We start from the raw sequence: 5359 nt of genomic DNA on the forward strand, positions 1-5359 counted from the left end.
ATATATATATATATATATATATATATATATATATATATATATATATATATATATATATATATATTTCAAATGATTTTTTACAAATTTATACATAATAATTATATTCAAGTAAAAAGATAATGAGTCTAGTTAAATCCACAACTTTAGCTTCTACTTTGATCCAGGCTTTTTTGCTTTGTCATTATTCCCAGCCTTAAAAATTGCCACTGTATAAGCCATTAATCACTCACTCCCTTTGTGTTTGCCATGCTTTCATCTTCCCAACTCTTCAGCCAATTTTAAGCATCCATCTTCTCTACGAAGTCATATGTGATCGTCTTCCACATTCTCAGCAACAATCCTACTGCAGTCATATCATTACCCAGTATCGCAAAACAAGTTCTAAAAACTCACGATCTCGCCTTTGCTAATAGGGCTCAACTTACATCCTCAAACATCATATTTTACAAAAATAAAGATATCATTATACTTAGCCAATATGGTGACTACCAGAGACAAATGCGTAAAATTTGCATTCTAGAACTCCTACGTACGAAGATGGTCAAGCCATTTAGTGCAATTCGACAAGATGAGCTTTTAAGCCTGATTTCATCAATTCGTTCAATGAGGGGATCTCCGGTCAACATGACAGAAAGAAAATTTTGATTTGCCAACTCTATCACTTGTACAACAGCCTTCGAAAATATATTCAAAGATGGAGACGAGTTTATGAAATTGATGAAGGAAGTACTCGAATTGATAGGAGGATTTGATGTGGCTGATTTGTTCCCTTCTTGGAAGTTACTTCAAAAAATGAGCGGTGTGAAATCTAGATTGGTGAATGCACATCAGAGGTTGATGAAATTATAGTGGACATCTTAAATGAGCATATTGAAAATAAAGCAGCTGGGGGCAAGGGAATTGGCGAGTTTGGAGGTGAAGATTTGGTTGACGTTTTACTAAGAATTAAAGAGAATGCCAAACTTCAATTTCCAATTACAAATGACAACATAAAAGCAGTGATTTTTGTAAGTTTACTCCCATATTCTCAGACTTTTCTCTTTTAATATCCTTTAATCCTGACTAGTGCCTAAAAACACTAAATTAGTGAGTATGTAAAAACGTGCGTAGGATCCACTAATCCGTATAGAGTTGAGTCTCTCTCATGCTTTTTTATAATTTTTAAGACGGGAACAGATAGGTTGTTTTTCTGATTGCTGTTGTCAATATTGAGGACTCTCATGATGTATACAGTAGGTGTTGGACTAATTGCTTTTCTAATAGAAATAGAATAGTACTTGTACCGGCCAATTGGTTATTCTTGCAGGCTCAACATAAAAAAATGCAAAGATGATCAATAATCAAATGTATGTTGCTAAATCAAATATTTAATTAAGTGCATTCTCAAAGTTGGAATTTAATAGCTCTACTCCCTTTTAATTTTAAGATTTGTCCTTAAACGTTTTGCTATCAGACTTTATTGAGTTATATTTAATTTACCTTATGTAAGAATTTATCGACTTTAATTATCCGTTTGTCAATTTAGGACATCTTTGTTGCTGGAAGCGAACTTCGTCTACAGCTATTATCTAGGCATTATCAGAAATGATGAAGAACCCAAATACTATGGCCAAGGCCCAGAATGAAGTGAGACAAGTATTTAAGGGAAAAAAAAGTTATGGTGACGAAGCTCTTGAAAAGTTGACATACCTGAACTTAGTGATTAAGGAAACATTAAGGCTACATCGTCCAGGTCCTCTTCTGTCACAACCCGGATTTTCCACCGTCGGGACCGTGATGACGCTTAACGTAGCACTCGCTAGAAAAGTCAACGTTAGAGTTCTATTCACCTTTTTCCTTTACATTTTATCGGTTAAAATTAAAAAAGCTAAATCACGCTGAAATAAAGACGAAAGTACATAATTAACCGGTTATCTATATACTATTAACAATACCGAAACTGTTACCACCCAGAAACTGGTGTCACAATCCACGAACACACTATGAATATCTACAAACATTAGTCTGAAAGAAATTACATTTATTTCGAAAGAAGAGAAAACAGGAATGTAAAACATAGGAGGGGACGCTAGGGCCTGCGGATGCCAGCAAGACTACCTTGGGTCTCCGGGATGAAATATCTGCAACCGACCTCTCGATCAGCCACTACCAGCTCTAAAATCTGCACAGAAAGTGCAGAGTACAGTATCAGTATAACCGACCCCATGTACTGGTAAGTGCCGAGCCTAACCTCGACGAGATAGTGACGAGGCTACGGCGGGGCGTTTACAATATAACCTGCATACAGTATATAATAGAGCAAAAAGGAAGTACGAGACAAAATGAAGCACAAATTTGCATCAAAACGCATACGGAATTCGAATATCTCATCAGTACTCAGCTATAACCAATCCTTGAGAGAGTTACAAAACTACAGAATAAACTCACAGCAGAAGAAGAATACATAGACAACAAACTAATGCGGCGCACATCCCGATCCCACCATATAATCAGTAACAATATGAACATTCACCCTTATTACTCCATATCAATCCACCCTTATTACTGCTATTGCGGGGCGCAACCCGATCCCACCGTACAATAACAATCCACCCTTATTACTCCTCAATATATCACCCTTATTCCTCCTGTTGCGGCACGCAACCTGATCCCACCAGACAATCACATTTCACCCTTATTCCTCCTCAATATATCACCCTTATTCCCGCTGTTGCGGCGTGCAACCCAATCCCACCATATTAGTACTAATCACACAATAAGAACAGAAATTCCACAATTTAGTTCAAAACCCTCCACAATATTTAAGCCTCAAACCAAAGCAAACAGAAGGCTATACAATTATGAAACTTCACTCAATTGATACTACACAGCGAGACCAACCAAAATGTACCATGAAACACCGGTAAACCAACTTAAACCAATTATGTAGTGCAATGAAACCACGGAATAATTAATACCTTCAAATAAGGGAACAACAACTAACGAGAAGCAATTAGACATGGAAGTACTAATAAGCATGTAGCAGTTAAGACAGGAAGACAATATATTAGGAACGGAAAAAGAAACAGGCTAAACAGATAAATTAGCGGTGCATAGGTACTCGTCACCTCTCCTATACGCCATACACATGGATTTTCACATAGCAAATAAGTCGGGGATCCCTAATCCCTCAAGTCAAAGTTAGACGCAACACTTACTTCAATCCAACGGCTAAATCAACGCTCAATTACCGCTTTTCCTGTAGTTTATATCTCCAATCCACTCGTATATAGTCATAATTAACTTAATAACATCAATTCTCGCTAAAGAAATAAATTCCAATGTATAGTAATAAGTTTCCCAACATTTCCCCCAAAAAGTCAAAAACCGACCCCGGACCCGCTAGGTCAAAACCCGAAATTCGAACCAAAACCCGATTACCCATTCACCCCCGAGCCCGGATATTCAATTTGATTTGGAATCCGACCTCAATTTGAGGTCTAAATCCTCAACTTTCGAAATTCCTAATTTCTACCCAGAATCCCCCAATTCCACCATGAAAACCCTAGATTCTAGATTGAAATCTTGTTAAAAGAAGTAAAAGATTGAAAGAAATGAGTTAAGATTTACTTACCTATGAATTGGGGAAGAAATGGTCTTTGGAAAATCGCCACTTGAGGTTTAGGTTTTAAAAAATGGGAGAATGAATGAAAAATCCCGTCTAAGTCTCTTTTACACAGTTGCAGATGTCGCATTTGTGACCAGAGCTTTGCAATTGCGAAGCTCGCAAATGTGAGAAGGGCGTCGCAAATGCGAACCTATCGCATTTCTGCTTCTGTCGCAAATGCGAACAAATTGTTCGCAATTGCGAAGAACCCCTTCCCCAGACCAACTTCGCAAATGCGTACATAGGCTGGCCCAGCTTCTCTTCGCTTTTGCAATGAGAAGCTCGCAAATGCGACCTCCACAGTAATCGCAAATACGAACCTTGACCTCGCATTTGCGAGGTATGGGGCCTGCAACACAGCTGAAGAACACCAGCAACTTTTCTAAGTTCCAAATCACTCCGTAGCCTATCAGAAACTGACCCGAGCTACCAAACATGCACACAAGTCTTAAAACATCATACGAACTTGCTCGTGCGATCAAATCGCCAAAATAACACATAGAACTATGAATTTAGCACCAAATTGCATGAAATTTTCAAGAAAGTTTTAAAACTTCTATTTTCTCAACCAAATGTCCGAATCATGTCAAATCAACTCCGATTTTTACCAAATTTTACAGACATGACTTAAATGTTATATTAAACCTGTACCGGACTGAGAAACTAAAATACGGGCCCGATACCAATGAGATCCAACATTAATCAATTTTTTAAAACATTAGAATTTCAGTCTTACAAATTTCATCAAAAATTTATTTCTCAGGCTAGGGACCTCGGAATTCGATTCCAAGCATACACTCAGGTCCCACATTTTACTACGGACCCATCAAAACTGTCAGAACACGGGTCCGGGTCCGTTTACCCAAATCGTTGAACGAAGTCAACAAAATCAACTTTTTAAGCCAACAATTATCATTTCATTAATTTTTTTACATGAAAGCTTTACAGATACACGCTTGGACTGCGCACGCGAATCGAGAAAGAATAAAATGAGGTTTTGAAGACCTCAAAACACGGAATCGAGTTCTAAAACATAAGATGACCCTTTGGATCATCACATCTTCTAGTACCTAGAGAATGTAGCGAGCAAACAGATATTGATGGATATACCATACCTCTTAAGACTAGAATGATAGTTAATGCGTGGGCGCTTGGGAGAGATCCCGAAAGTTGGCATAATCCCAAAAGTTTAATATCAGAGAGATTTGAAACTCTTCTATTGACTTTAGGAGAAATAACATTGAATTTATTCCATTTGGTGCAGGAAGAAGGATTTGCCCAGGAATACTATTTGGTTTAACTAATGTTGGACTTCCTCTGGCTCACCTACTCCTCCAATTTGAATTGGAACTCGCCCATGGAACTAATCCAAAAGATTTGGATATGACTGAAACTAATGGTTACAAAGATCAAATCATATCCCTTACCGAATAAAAATAGATCTCAAAAGTGATTACAAAATTATTAACAAGTATATTACTTTCGGGTCATTTCCATCATGAACTAAATAGTAACATAATTGTAATAGACCATCATATTTACTACTAGGACAGAGAGGGTAGAGATCACAAAAATGAACGACACCATTCGTGCTGCGACAATGTTGATATATGTAGTACACTCGCGGGATTGTGTGGTGCTTCTTAAAAGAAATGGATATCTAATCGATACTCATTATTAATGTCGAATAAGACGAGTGCAGTTTCTTAATAT

At 37.4% G+C, this 5359-nt stretch overlaps 1 pseudogene; it reads left to right on the forward strand.

Moving 5' to 3' along the window:
- LOC109227943 overlaps nt 1–1881 on the forward strand; it is a 4229-nt pseudogene extending 2348 nt beyond the window's left edge.

The sequence above is a fragment of the Nicotiana attenuata genome, chromosome 6 (assembly GCF_001879085.1).
Source record: "Nicotiana attenuata strain UT chromosome 6, NIATTr2, whole genome shotgun sequence".
NCBI lineage: Eukaryota > Viridiplantae > Streptophyta > Magnoliopsida > Solanales > Solanaceae > Nicotiana > Nicotiana attenuata.